Raw genomic sequence first — 16,015 nt, 5'->3', positions numbered from 1 at the left:
ACCTCCAGAAAACTGAGGCATTTAATGCTTATTTTGCTTCACTAAAAAGGTTAATAGGGATCACATACTCAACTCAATTAATATTAACAACAAGAGGGAAGGAATACAAGCCAAAGTAGGGAATGAACAGGTTAAAGAATATTTAGATAAATTAGATCATAGAATAATAGAATATCAGGGTTGGAAGGGACATCAGGAGGTCATCTAGTCCAACCCCCTGCTCAAAGCAGGACTTTTCCCCAATTTTTGACCCAAATGGCCCCCTCAAGGATTGAACCCACAACCCTGGGTTTAGCAGGCCAATGCTCAAACCACTGAGCTATCCCTCCCCCCAAAACAGCCACCTCGAGGATTGAACTCACAACCCTAGGTTTAGCAAGCCAATGCTCAAACCACTGAGCTATTCCCTCCCCTGGCTTGATGTATTCAAGTTGATGTATTCAAGTTCATCTTAAGTACTTATGGAAGTAGCTGAAGCAATCTCAGAACCACTCGCAATTAATTATCTGTGAGAACCCCTGGAAGATGAGTGAGGTCCCAGAAAACTGGAGAAGGGCAAACATAGTATCTATCTTTAAAATGGGGAACAAAGAGGACCAAGGGAATTATGGACCAGTCAGTCTAAGTCTGATACCTGGAAAGATATTAGAACAAATTAGGGCTGTCAATTAATCACAGCAAACTCACGTGATTAACTCAAAAAAATTAATTGTGCTTAAAAAGTTAATCTTGATTAATCCCACTGTTAAACAATAAAATACCAATTAAAATTAATTAAATATTTTGGATGTTTTTCTACATTTTCAAATATATTGACTTCTATTTCAACACAGAATACAAAGTGTACAGTGCTCACTTTATATTATTATTTTTATTACAAATATTTTCCAGTGTAAAGTGATGAACAAAAGAAATAGTATTTTTCAATTCAACATACATACAAATACTGTAGTGCAATCTCTTTATCGTGAAAGTGTAACTTACAAATGTAGATTTTTTTTGTTACATAATTGCACTAAAAAACAAACCAATGTAAAATTTTAGAGCCTAAAAATCCACTCAGTCCTACTTCTTGTTCAGCCAATCACTTAGACAAAGAAGTTTGTTTACATTTATGGGAGATTCTTCTGCCTGGTTCTTACTTACGTCACCTGAAAGTGAGAAGAGGTGTTTGCATGGCACTTTTGTAGCTGGTGTTGCAAGGTATTTACATGCCAGATATGCTAAACATTCGTATGCCCCTTCATGCTTCGGTCACCATTCCAGAAGACATGCTTCCATGCTGATGACGCTCGTTAAAAAATAATGTGTTAATTAGATTTGTGACTGAACTCCTTAGGGGAGAATTGTATATCTCCTCTTCTGTTTTCATAGAATCATAGACTATCAGGGTTAGAAAGGACCTCAGGAGGTCATCTAGTCCAACCCCCTCCTCAAAGCAGGACGAATCCCCAGCTAAATCATCCCAGCCAGGGCATTGTCAAGCCTGACTTTAAAAACTTCTAAGGAAGGAGATTCCATCATCTCCCTAGGTAACGCATTCCTGTGCTTCACCACCCACCTAATGAAAAAGTTTTTCCTAATATCCAACCTAGACCTCCCCCACTGCAACTTGAGACCATTATTCCTTGTTCTGTCATCTTCTACCAATGAGAACAGTCTAGATCCATCCTCTTTGGAACCCCCTTTCAGGTAGTTGAAAGCAGCTATCAAATCCCCCCTCATTCTTCTCTTCTGCAGACTAAATAATCCCAGTTCCCTCAGCCTCTCCTCATAAGTCACGTGCTCCAGCCTCCTAATCATTTTTGTTGCCCTCCGCTGGACTCTTTCCAATTTTTTCACATCCTTCTTGTAGTGTGGGGCCCAAAACTGGACACAGTACTCCAGATGAGGCCTCACCAGTGCCGAATAGAGGGGAACGATCATGTCCCTTGATCTGCTCGCTATGCCCCTACTTATACATCCCAAAATGCCATTGGCCTTCTTGGCAACAAGGACACACTGTTGACTCATATCCAGCTTCTCGTCCACTGTAACGCATAGGTTTTTTTTGCAGAACTGCTGCCTAGCCATTTGGTCCGTAGTCTGAAGCGGGGCACGGGATTCTTCTGTCCTAAGTGCAGGACTCTGCACTTGTCCTTGTTGAACCTCATCAGATTTCTTTTGGCCCAATCCTCTAATTTGTCTAGGGCTCTCTGTATCCTATCCCTACCCTCCAGCATATCTACCACTCCTCCCAATTTAGTGTCATCTGCAGACTTGCTGAGGGTGCAATCCATGCCATCCTCCAGATCATTAATAAAGATATTGAAGAAAACCAGCCCCAGGACTGACCCTTGGGACACTCCACTTGATATTGGCTGCCAACTGGAGATGGAGCCATTGATCACTACCCTTTGAGCCTGATGATCTAGCAAGCTTTCTATCCACCTTATAGTCCATTCATCCAGTCCATACTTCTTTAACTTGCTGGCAAGAATACTGTGGAAGACCATATCAAAAACTTTGCTAAAGTCAAGGAATAACACATCCACTGTTGTCTCCTCATCCACACAGCCAGTAATCTCATCATAGAAGGCAATTAGGTTAGTCAAGCATGACTTGCCCTTTGTGAATCCATGCTGACTGTTCCTGATCACTTTCCTCTCCTCAGAGTGCTTCAGAATTGATTCCTTGAGGGCCTGCTCCATGATTTTTCCAGGGCCTGAGGTGAAGCTGTCTGGCCTGTAGTTCTCCGGATCCTTCTTCTTCCCTTTTTTATTTGCATTCTGCCATATATTCATGCTATAACAGTCTCAGATGATGACCCAGCACATGTTTGTTTTAAGAACACTTTCACAGAAGATTTGACAAAACACAAAGAAGGTACCAATGTGAGATTTCTAAAAATAGCTACAGCACCCGACACAAGGTTTAAGAATCTGAAGTGCCTTCCAAAATCAGAGAGAGATGAGGTGATGAGTATGCTTTCATAAGTCTTAAAAGGGCAACACTCAGATGTGGAAACTACAGAACCCGAACCACCATCAGCTTTCTACCGGTGGCATCTGACTCAGATGATGAAAATGAACATGCTTAGGTCTGCTCTGCTTTGGATCGTTACCGAGCAAAACCCATCATCAGCATGGACGCATATCCTATGGAATGGTGATTGAAGATGAAGGGACATATGAATATTTAGCACATCTGGCATGTAAATATCTTGCAATACTGGTTACAACAGTGCCATGAGAACACCTGTTCTCATTTTCAGGTAACATTGTAAACAAGAAGTGGACAGGAATATTTCCTGCAAATTGTAACCAAACTTGTTTCTCTGACCGATTGGGTGACATAGCACTGAGTGGACTTGTAGGCTCTAAAGTTTTACATTGTTTTATTTTTTAATGAAGTTATATTTTTGTACATAATTCTACATTTGTAAGTTCAACTTTCATGATAAAGAGATTGCACTACAGTACTTGTATGAGAGGAATTGAAAAATACTATTTCTTTTATCATTTTTACAATGGAAATATTTGTAATAAAAATAAATATAAATTGAGCACTGTAAACTTTGTATTCTGTGTAGTAATTGAAATAAATATATTTGAAAATGTAGAAAACATCCACACATTTAAATAAATGGTATTCTATTATTGTTTAATGGTGCTAATAATTGCGCAATTAATTGAGAATAACTTTTTAAATTGCTTGACAGCCCTAGTACAAATTAGTAAACAATCATTTTGGAAGCTCCTAAAGGATAATAAGGTGATAAGGAATAGGCAAAATGGACTTCTCAAGAACAAACCATGCAAAACCAATCTAATTTCCTTCTTTGGCCTAGTGGATAAGGGGGAAGCAGTGTACATGATATTTCTTGATTTTAGTAAGACTTCTGACAAAGTCCCTGACAGTTTCTTAAAGAAATTAGGGAAATGTGGTCTATATGAAATTACTGTACAGTAGGTGAACAACTGGTTGAAAGGCCTTCTCAAAGAGTAGTTATCAATGCTTTGCTGTCAGACTTGGAGGGTATATCTAGTGGGGTCCTGCAAGGATTGGGCCGCGGTTCATTAATATTAACATTTTCATTCATGACTTTGAAAAGGGAGTGGAGGGTATTTTTATAAAATTTGGTGATGACACCAACCTAGGAGGAATTTAAAGCAGTTTGGGAGGACAGTATTAAAATACAATATGACTGACAAATTGGAGAATTTGTCTGAATTCAACAAGATGAAATTTAGTAAAGATAAGTGGAAAGTACTTCACTTAGGAAGGAAAAATCAAAATGCACAACTACAAAATACAGAATCACTGGCTAGTACAGAACAACCTCAGAGTTACGGACACCTCAGGAATGGAGGCTGTCCGTAATTCTGAAATGTTCGCAACTCTGAACAAAGTGCAGTTTGGGCTCCAGATCCAGCAGCTGACATTCCAGGCCAGGATTCAGCAGCAGCTAAGCTCTTTACTGAACCCTGGCATGAGTTTGCAACTTTGTCCCACTCTGGGGGCAGAGGTGTGGGTGTGGGTGTGTGTGGGTGGAATAAAAACAGTGCGTCCCCCTCCTGGCAGAGGGAAGAGGGGGTAAAAACAGCATGTTCCCCTGCTGGCGGGGGGCAGGTGGGTGAAAGAAAAGCTTCAGAAAAGACGCTACCTACGCAGACAAGAGGGGTTCTCCTGTGTAGGTAATCCACCTCCCCGAGAGGCAGTAGCTACGTTGATCGGAGAAATTTCCCATCGACCTACTGCTGGCCACAGTGGGGGTGAAATTGCTTTAACTGCGGTGGAGCCCAGGGGTGTGGATTTTCGTATCCCTGAGTGATGTAATTCTACCGACATAAGTTCATAATGTAGACCAGGCCTAAGGGCCTGAACACCACTAAAGAATCAACCTGCATTTCTGAGGAACCTATAAGCCATAGAGAATATAGGTTTGGAATGGAAGCGCCATCTCGACCATACTTCTATACTTACTCAATCTCATTGAAGAAGATAGGACCTAAATCATATGTGGTCCACAGCTCCTTTGCCCTCACCAGCCCAGCATTTGCACAGTCCCTTAGCAAGTGGCCTCCAGGAAAGATCAGAGCTTCTTCCACGAACTTTACACTTGCAGAAACCCATGGGGCGGGGAACTTCTGTGGTTAGGCCAGAAGAAGGAGGGGATATATTGGCAGCCTGGCCAGGTATACTCAGGGAACTTCCGCACCCTGGCTATTCCAAAGCCATAGAAGCCGTGGCAACTAGACTGCAATTTAGGGCTGCCCAAATTTGCATTGGGGGCTGCTCTGGACTACAGAAGACACAATCTGCTTCAATCGTTCCTCCATTCTTAGCACTAGAATGAGTTTAGCCCAGAGTGTAGAAAAATGGCCAAAAATATGAGAGGGAGAGAAATAAAAATACCCCACTGCAAGATCAATGAAGGTGGGATAGATTTTCTTTAACACAGGTACCATTCTCTATGACCTCAGATTCCCTAGTCATTACTGTAAATTGCTTTGTCAGGAATACAAATACTGAGATAACACCTGGTTGCTGTGGGAGCCAGTTAAATTTGTTTTCAAAAAATAAAGGAAGGATCTTATAATGAGACTTACTTCAAACATATGCATGACAGTATATGCTTAATTAGAGGACTGTCTTGTGATAAATCACAGTAGATTCCTTAATGATGGGTTTTTTTTCAAGACTCTAAGTATGTCCCTTTACCAGAGGGATTTCATTTTATGGGATAATCAATAAATTTCACTTGTGTTTGCTGTTTTTCCCCTCACCCCAGCCCTCATTTTTGAGAGGACAGCATGCCAGTACTTTCTCATTAACTTTGCTAAAACAACTCCAAGGATGAAACACTACTGAAAACAGGTGTCTCTTCCTGCCTTCTATTCACATTTTAATCCAGGGTTATATCTGAAGAAAAGCTTCTCAAAAGGTAAGGCATTAGGAGTCCCTCCAACTAGTGTAAGGTCAATGGGAGTTTTGCAATTGACTTAAATAGAAAGATCAGGCATTGAGGAAATTTAAATAAATATGAATAGGTAAAAATAAATTCTATATTATAGCACAGGAGAAACTTTTCAATTATAAAGTATTTTTGCTACTTATTTATTTCAAAATGCCATTGAAAGCTGTAGTTACAAATATTTTGCTATGTTCTTTCTTTCTATTTAGGTACAGAGTTATAGTATTTCTTTCTATTTACTTTCTATTTAGGTACACAGTTATAGTATACTTATGGAAATCATCAACACATTGGAATGATTGTACTCTCACTCATAACAACTTTAATTCTCTTTTTCAGAAAGATTTAAAAACTGAAGAGCTTGACCAACAAGTTTCATGCCATCAATGTTAGTATACAAACGCAAACACAAAAAAGTTTAGAGTAGTTAAGAGCACAACATGACTTCAGCGCTTTTTCAGAATGAAGAAGCACAATATTGCTTTGAGAATATTAATGGATCTTGCTATAAAACATTGTGGTCTTCTGGAATCCGCATAACTTTGTATGTTGTGCTTAGTTTTCTGACAGTTCTTACACTGGGTGGAAACCTAATGGTAATGATTACAATTGCTTATTTCAAACAGCTTCACTCTCCTACAAATGTTTTGCTCGTCTCCTTGGCATGTGCTGATTTTTGTTTGGGTCTGACGGTGCTGCCCTTCAGCAGTATAAGATCTGTCGAAACATGCTGGTATTTTGGGGAAACATTCTGTAGATTCCACAGTTGTTTAGATGCATCTTTTTGTTATTCATCAATATTTCACTTGTTTTTCATCTCTGTTGATCGCTACGTTGCTGTTACTGATCCTTTAATTTACCCTCTCAAGTTCACAGTGCCCGTTTCAGTCACGTGCATAGCTGTTGCCTGGACATTTTCCTTAGTATACAGTTTTTCTGTTGTCTTCACTGGGGCTAATGACAAAGGGATACAAGAATTAGTAAATACCTTCTCCTGTGTAGGAAGCTGTCAACTTGTCTTCAACAAAACATGGGTGGTTGTAACCTCTCTCCTTTATTTCATACCTTCTTTTACAATGATAGCACTTTACAGCAAAATCTTTGCTGTGGCTAAACGACAAGCTAGAATGATAGAGAGAAGCAACAACACTCAGTCACCTGATAACTACAGTGACAGAGTTAGCAGAAGAGAGAGGAAAGCTGCTAAAACCCTGGGTATAGCTGTGATTGCTTTTTTGGTATGTTGGTCACCCTTTTTTATAACTGTAATAATTGATGCTTTCCTTAACTTCATAACTTCACCCCTTCTCTTTGACATCATGGTTTGGTTCACTTATTCCAGCTCTGCCATTAATCCTTTGATTTACTCTGTCTTTTATCCTTGGTTTCGAAAAGCAATGAAAGTGATTCTGAGCTGTAAAATGCTCCGGCTTGACTGTTCAACAATGAATTTGTTTCCAGAATGAAAACCTATCCGCTCCTGCACAAAGCTACTCAACTCACATTTCACAGTCCTTGTCCTTTTCATAAAATCTGGCTGTGTATTTCTTTTGCTGGATGAAATATTGTCATCTTGCTTTTATACTTTGTAAAATTTTTATCATTGTGAAAAACTGGTTTATCACATGATATCAAGACAATTTATTTACAGATACTGTTAATACTAAATTATGCTATGAAATAATAATAGAGCAATGTCCACTGGTTGTAATTGTGTAACTGAGAAGACAGAAAGGCCCTCCACAATTAAACAAAGGCAAAAAAGAAAGATCAAAAATTAGTTTTTCAGTGCAATTCATCTCTGTTTGTTAGGAAGGGATAACAATACTGCAAAACAAATGTTTTTCCATACCTTTAAAACCTATATGGTATAAATTACCATATTAGTAATATAAACATTAATATTTTATGAAAAACACTATGGGGTATAAATTTGTTTAAGTGGTTTTGCAATACATGTATTTAGCTTGTAAACTGTTTAGGCCAGGGACTGTCTTCCACTATATGTTTTTACAGGCCTTAGCACACTGGGGGCTGAGATTTCATTAGGCACTACTTTAATTCAAATAAATAAATAAATGCATATAATAATAAATTATTGTTAATCATTCTGATGAGCCACAGGAATAAAAACTGCCTTGGAAACATCTTCTGTTCAGTTGATGATTTCATGCATTTATCACTAATTTTATTGTTCAAAACTGAAGATAAAAGAAGCGTAAATCAAATGTTTGATATTAGAGGATAAAATTCACACCAGTACCCAAGGCCCTCTGTACCACTTAAGCTCTATAATGAAGGTGTTCAATAAGAAGGTGTTCAATAACAAGCACTCAACAGAGTTTTATACTGTAGAATGCTCAATGAAACTTTACACGACCAGCCTGCACAGCAAGGTCTGATCAGTTCAAAAGCACATTACTCTCTTTCCAGTTCACTTTCAGAACACCGTACACTGTATGGAACACTCATTCTCTTTTCAGGCGCGGGGAAAGACACACCTCTTCATGCAGCCTTTTCCACTACCTCTCATAGAATCATAGAATCATAGAATATCAGGGTTGGAAGGGACCTCAGGAGGTCATCTAGTCCAACCCCCTGCTCAAAACAGGACCAATCCCCAATTAAATCATCCCAGCCAGGGCTTTGATAAGCTTGACCTTAAAAAATTCTAAGGAAGGAGATTCTACTACCTCCCTAGGTAACGCATTCCAGTGTTTCACCAACCTCCTAGTGAAAAAGTTTTTCCTAATATCCAACCTAAACCTCCCCCACTGCAACTTGAGACCATTACTCCTTGTCCTGTCCTCTTCTACCACTGAGAATAGTCTAGAACCGTCCTCTCTGGAACCACCTCTCAGGTAGTTGAAAGCAGCTATCAAATCCCCCCTCATTCTTCTCTTCTGCAGATTAAACAATCCCAGTTCCCTCAGCCTCTCCTCATAAGTCATGTGTTCCAGACCCCTAATCATTTTTGTTGCCCTTCGCTGGACTCTCTCCAATTTATCCACATCCTTCTTGTAGCGTGGGGCCCAAAACTGGACACAGTACTCCAGATGAGGCCTCACCAATGTCGAATAGAGGGGAACGATCACGTCCCTCGATCTGCTCGCTATGCCCCTACTTATACATCCCAAAATGCCATTGGCCTTCTTGGCAACAAGGGCACACTGCTGACTCATATCCAGCTTCTCGTCCACTGTCACCCCTAGGTCCTTTTCCGCAGAACTGCTGCCTAGCCATTCGGTCCCTAGTCTGTAGCTGTGCATTGGGTTCTTCCGTCCTAAGTGCAGGACCCTGCACTTATCCTTATTGAACCTCATCAGATTTCTTTTGGCCCAATCCTCCAATTTGTCTAGGCCCCTCTGTATCCTATCCCTGCCCTCCAGCATATCTACCACTCCTCCCAATTTAGTGTCAATTTAGTGTCTGCAGACTTGCTGAGGGTGCAATCCATGCCATCCTCTAGATCATTAATAAAGATATTGAAGAAAACCAGCCCCAGGACCGACCCTTGGGGCACTCCACTTGATATTGGCTGCCAACTGGAGATGGAGCCATTGATCACTACCCGTTGAGCCCGACAATCTAGCCAACTTTCTACCCAACTTATAGTGCATTCATCCAGCTCATACTTCTTTAACTTGCTGACAAGAATACTGTGGGACACCGTGTCAAAAGCTTTGCTAAAGTCAAGAAACAATATATCCACTGCTTTCCCTTCATCCACAGAACCAGTAATCTCATCATAGAAGGTGATTAGATTAGTCAGGCATGACCTTCCCTTGGTGAATCCATGCTGACTGTTCCTGATCACTTTCCTCTCCTCAGAGTGCTTCAGGATTGATTCCTTGAGGACCTGCTCCATGATTTTTCCGGGGACTGAGGTGAGGCTGACTGGCCTGTAGTTCCCAGGATCCTCCTTCTTCCCTTTTTTAAAGATTGGCACTACATTAACCTTTTTCCAGTCATCTGGGACTTCCCCCTTTCACCATGAGTTTTCAAAGATAATGGCCAATGGCTCTGCAATCACAGCCGCCAATTCCTTTAGCACTCTCAGATGCAACTCGTCCGGCCCCATGGACTTGTGCACGTCCAGCTTTTCTAAATAGTCCCTAACCACCTCTTTCTCCACAGAGGGCTGGCCATCTACTCCCCATGTTGTGATGCCCAGCGCAGCAGTCTGGGAGCTGTCCTTGTTCGTGAAGACAGAGGCAAAAAAAGCATTGAGCACATTAGCTTTTTCCACATCCTCTGTCACTAGGTTGCCTCCCTCATTCAGTAAGGGGCCCACACTTTCCTTGGCTTTCTACTTGTTGCCAACATACCTGAAGAAACCCTTCTTGTTACTCTTGACATCTCTTGCTAGCTGCAGCTCCAGGTGCGATTTGGCCCTCCTGATTTCATTCCTACATGCCCGAGCAATATTTTTATACTCTTCCCTGGTCATATGTCCAAACTTCCACTTCTTGTGAGCTTCTTTTTTATGTTTAAGATCCGTTAGGATTTCACCGTTAAGCCAAGCTAGTCGCCTGCCATATTTACTATTCTTTCGACTCATCGGGATGGTTTGTCCCTGTAACCTCAACAGGGATTCCTTGAAATACAGCCAGCTCTCCTGGACTCTTTTCCCCTTCATGTTAGTCCCCCAGGGAATCCTACCCATCAGCTCCCTGAGGGAGTCCAAGACTTCTTTCCTGAAGTCCAGGGTCCGTATCCTGCTGCTTACCTTTCTTCCCTGTGTCAGGATCCTGAACTCAACCAACTCATGGTCACTGCCTCCCAGATTCCCATCCACTTTTGCTTCCCCTACTAATTTTTCCCTGTTTGTGAGCAGCAGGTCAAGAAAAGCTCCCCCCCAGTTGGCTCGTCTAGCACTTGCACCAGGAAATTGTCCCCTACACTTTCCAAAAACTTCCTGGATTGTCTATGCACCGCTGTATTGCTCTCCCAGCAGATATCAGGAAAATAAAAGTCACCCATGAGAACCAGGGCGTGCGATCTAGTAGCTTCTGCGAGTTGCCGGAAGAAAGCCTCATCCACCTCATCCCCCTGGTCCGGTGGTCTATAGCAGACTCCCACCACTACATCACTCTTGTTGCTCACACTTCTAAACTTAATCCAGAGACACTCAGGTTTTTCTGCAGTTTCATACCGGAGCTCTGAGCAGTCATACTGCTCCCTTACATACAGTGCTACTCCCCCACCTTTTCTGCCCTGCCTGTCCTTCCTGAACAGTTTATAACCCCCATGACAATACTCCAGTCATGTGAGTTATCCCACCAAGTCTCTGTTATTCCAATCACGTCATAATTCCTTGACATCACCAGGACCTCCAGTTCTCCCTCCTTATTTCCAAGGCTTTGTGCATTCGTATATAAGCACTTGAGATAACCTGCTGATCGCCCCTCATTCTCAGTATGAGGCAGGAGCCCTCCCCTCACAGACGTTCCTGCCTGTGCTTCCTCCCCGTATCCCGCTTTCCCACTTACCTCAGGGCTTTGGTCTCCTTCCCCTGGTGAACCTAGTTTAAAGCCCTCCTCACTAGGTTAGCCAGCCTGCTTGCAAAGATGCTTTTCCCTCTCTTTGTAAGATGGAGCCCATCTCTGCCCAGCACTCCTCCTTCATGGAACACCATCCCATGGTCAAAGAATCCAAAGCCTTCTCTCCGACACCACCTGCGTAGCCATTCGTTGACTTCCACGATTCGATGGCCCCTGGCCTTTTCCTTCCACGGGGAGGATGGACGAGAACACCACTTGTGCCTCAAACTCCTTTATCCTTCTTCCCAGAGCCACGTAGTCCGCAGTGATCCGTTCAAGGTCATTCTTGGCAGTATCATTGGTGCCCACGAGGAGAAGCAGGAAGGGGTAGCGATCCGAGGGCTTGATGAGTCTCGGCATTCTCTCCGTCACATCGCGAATCTTAGCCCCTGGCAAGCAGCAGACTTCTCGGTTTTCCCGGTCAGGGCGGCAGATAGATGACTCAGTCCCCTGGAGGAGAGAGTCCCCGACCACCACCACCCACCTCCTTCTCTTGGGAGTGGTGGTCATGGAACCCCCCATCTCAGGACAGTGCATCTCATGCCTTCCAACCAGCAGAGTCTCCTTCTGCTTTCTCCCCCCAGACATATCATCTGGTCCACTCTCCACAAAGGTACCTGTGGAGAGAACATGAAAGCGGTTAGTTACTTGTGTCCGCGTTGCTGGAACCCGGACATTCCGCCTTCTTCTTCTGGAGGTCACATGTTGCCAAGCTTCTTCACTGGCCTCTTGGCTCCACTGTGCAACCTGCTCTAAATCTTTAGAGCTTTGTGCCCGTAGAAGCATATCCTGACTTTTGTCCAGAAAATCCTCAGTTTCTCGTATGCAACGCAGGGTCGTTATCTGTTGCTCCAGACCTTCAATCTTCTCTTCCAATATGGAGACCAGCTTGCACTTTGTACTTTGTCTCCTCTCATCCTGTAACATCCTTGTGGCAACAACAACAATTGCTTAAAAGGAATAATAATATTAGGGAAATATTTAATGAATTTTTATCTGGCTTGTAATGTAAAATAGCTGCTGAAGATAAGGAGGAGAAGTCAGCACCATGTGCCCACCAGGAAGATCTCCATAGACCACTGATAGCTTGCATACACCAGTTTGGGAACCTCTGCTTTCAGAGGAATCACAGAATACCATTAGAAGACATGAAATGTAGACAGAGCTGTCCATATGCTGTGAATCAAAGTAAACTGTCTCCGAAAGTGTCTTCTCTGAAAACAACATTTTTGATCATAAATACAAATGCAAAACAAAATACTGGTAGGTATATTGCTTTGAGAGAAGGGGTTGATTCTAATCTCAGATGAGTCTCTATAAATCAGGAGTGACTGTACTGAAATTAGTAGAGTTATATTGGTGTAAAACCTATGTGAGATCAAAATCAAGCCCAAGATCTTCAGCTAGCAGAGGAGAGCAAGCTAATGTCACTGTTGTGGGTAATACTGGGTTATCCTGAATATTTCAGATGTAAGAAAAAGAAAATACAAATAGCAGCATTAAAATAATTGCTAATCAAAATGAAATATTAAATCCACAATCAGCATGCATACACGATTTATGTACTGTATGATAGCACAGATACATGGGACTGCCATTTTTATTACTCTTTATGAAAAAAATATCAAAAATCACCTATCCCTGCTCATCTAAATTCCAAATACCTGGCATAAAGACCTCACCTAAGCCCTGCCAATCTACTTTGTTCCACCTCTGGGATGACTTCTCTCTGGCATGCTTTAATAAATATGAGTAAACGCTACCACATTGTTTAAATTAATTGCAGAGAGGGCACCGGATCTGAAACAGTCAGCGAGATGGAAGAGTGATGTGGAATGAGTTTTGATATCAGAACTTCAACTAATGTTTTTTAGTTTGGTTTTTTCTTCTAAGATTTTGAACGTCTTCTTAGTATGATTGTATTGTGGTAGCACCTAACAAAAAACAGTCTCTGCCCTGAAGAGCTCACAGGGTTAAGTAACATCTATGTCACTCTGTTGTATTTACATAAGTATAACATATATTAGGAAGGGTTTTTCTCTTTATTTCTTTTTCTTTTTTTTAATACAAAAAACATTAGACTAATTTCAGACTGTGAATGAACACTTTAACTATTCTAAAAATTAAAAAGGCAGTGATGAGCTTAAGGTTCTTGATATCCCCACTATGAAACAATAATAAAATTGCAGAACTGTCTAGAAGCCTAGGATGACTGGGAAGAGAAGACAGTGGGTGGAAACAACTGTCATTAAATCTTGAAGAGACAGGACTACCAGGCTCCAGGACTGGTCCTGTATGGTACCCAGGCTCATACTCTGGAGTCGCAGCTCCACAGAAAGGAAGAGTGCAAGGCTGGAATGGTGAGTACTCTGCCTGCTTTCCTGTGCTTTCTGAGGGAACAGAGTCCAGCTGTACAGAAAGATCCCAAAACTGGAGACTTGGTTCCTCTGCTCACCCTGTGGGAAAGAGAATGTATGTGTGTAGAAGTTGAGTTCTCTTAAGCTGTGGCCCCTCCTGTTCTGGAGGGTCTCTGGGAGGCAGGGCCGGCTGTCGGTACCAGCAAAACAAGCAGGTGCTTGAGCGGAACATTTCTAGGGGTGGCATTCCAGCGCTGGCCATGCTGCCCCTAGAAATGTGCCCCCGCCATCCCAGCTCACCTCCGCTCCGCCTCTGCCTGCTCCCCTGAGCGTGCTGCCGCCGCTCCACTTCTCCGCCTCCCCCCAGCTCGCCGCCGCTCCACTTCTTCCCCCTCCCTCCCCGGCTTGTTTCCCGGCGAGGGCGGGAGGAGAAGCCGAGCGGCGGCGCACTCAGGGGAGGCGGTGGTGTTGGAGCGGAGGTGAGCTGGAGCGGGGAGCAGTTCCTCTACCCCCTCCCCCGTTACTTCCTGTGCTCCCCCCCGACCCTTGCTCACCTCCGCTCCACCTGTTCCCCTGAGCACGCTGCCTCTCCCTCGCCTGAGAGGGAGGGGGGAGAAGCGGAGCGGTGGCGTGTTCAGGGGAACAGCTGGAGCAGAGGTGAGCTAGGGTGGGGGAAATGCAGCATGCCCAGGGGAGGAGGCAGGGCCGGGGATTTGGGGAAGGGGTTGGGAAGGGGCAGAGCTGGGGCGGAGCCAGAGGTGGGGGGAGGGGCACAAACATTTTTTTTGCTTGGGGTGGCAAAAATCCTAGAGCCGGGCCTGCTGGGAGGGCATGCAGTCAGGCTCCTCTACCTGCTTCCAGCTGAGATCTATAATATTGGTAGTTGTCGTTGGCAGGGGAAAGGAGTTGGATCTTCTCCCCCTGTTCTCCTGGGGTTTGGTTACTGCTTCTGAGGATCGGCTCTTCTCTTCCTTTATTAGTGCCATTAGGAACTCTTTAATGACCTGAAATTCAAAAAGAAAGCTGACAGAAAGGGGAAATATGGATGAATTACTACAGAGGAAAGAACAGTACAAGCATGTAGGGACAAAATCAGAAAGACTATGGCACAAAGTGAGTTACACCTAGCAAGGGACGTATGAGACAGGGTCTTTAAATAAATTAGGAGAGAGAGAAAGATGAAGGAAAGTGTTGATCTTCTACTTAGCAGGGAAGGAGAGATAATAACTGATGACACCCAGAAAACTGAGGTAATTAATGCCTATTTTGCTTCAGACTTCACTAAAAAGGATAATAGTGACCAGATACTCAATAAGAGGGAAGGAAAACAAGCCAAAGCAGGGAACGAACAGGTTAATAAATATTTAAATAAGTTAAGTTCATCTTATGTACTTATGGAAGTAGCTGAAGCAATCTCAGAACCACTCGCAATTATCTGTGAGAACCCCTGGAAGATGAGTGAGGTCCCAGAAAGCTGGAGAAGGGCAAACATAGTACCTATCTTTAAAGTGGGGAACAAAGACCAGGGAATATAGACCAGTCAGTCTAACTCCAGTACCTGGAAAGATATTGGTACAAATTAGGGCTGTTGATTAATCAGAGCTAACTCACGTGATTAACTAAAAAAAATTAATCGTGATTAAAAAATTAATCATGAGTAGTCGCACTGTTAAACAATAGAATAGTAATTGAAATTTATTAAATATTTTGGATGTTTTTCTACATTTTCAAATATATTGACTTCTATTTCAACACAGAATACAAAGTGTACAGTGCTCACTTTATATTATTATTTTTATTACAAATATTGGCACTATAAAAGTGATAAACAAAAGAAATAGTATTTTTCAATTTGCTTCATACAAGTACTGTTGTGCTATCTCTTTGTCATGAAAGTGTAACTTACAAATGTAGATTTTTGTTGTTGTTACATAACTGCGCAAAAAAAATAAAACAATGTAAAACTTTATGGCCTACAAGTGCACTCTGTCCTATTTCTTGTTGAGCCAATCGTTAAGACAAACAATTTTGTTTACATTTGTGGGAGACACTTCTGCCTGCTTCTTATTTACAATGTCACCAGAAAGTGAGAATAGGTGTTCTCATGGAACTTCTGTAGACGGCATTGCAAGGAATTTACATGCCAGACACGCAAAACA

At 42.4% G+C, this 16,015-nt stretch overlaps 1 pseudogene across 1 annotated transcript; it reads left to right on the top strand.

Annotated features, from left to right (window-relative positions):
• The first annotated feature begins 6,396 nt into the window (after positions 1–6,396).
• Positions 6,397–7,422, top strand: LOC311518232 (trace amine-associated receptor 7a pseudogene; annotated as a pseudogene). The gene has a single exon. The product of its transcript is annotated as a trace amine-associated receptor 7a pseudogene (transcript).
• Positions 7,423–16,015: the final 8,593 nt, after the last annotated feature.

This window comes from Lepidochelys olivacea (assembly GCF_965140295.1).
Source record: "Lepidochelys olivacea isolate rLepOli2 genome assembly, chromosome: 3".
Taxonomy (NCBI): domain Eukaryota; kingdom Metazoa; phylum Chordata; order Testudines; family Cheloniidae; genus Lepidochelys; species Lepidochelys olivacea.
This window is presented reverse-complemented; position numbering and strand designations above follow the sequence as displayed.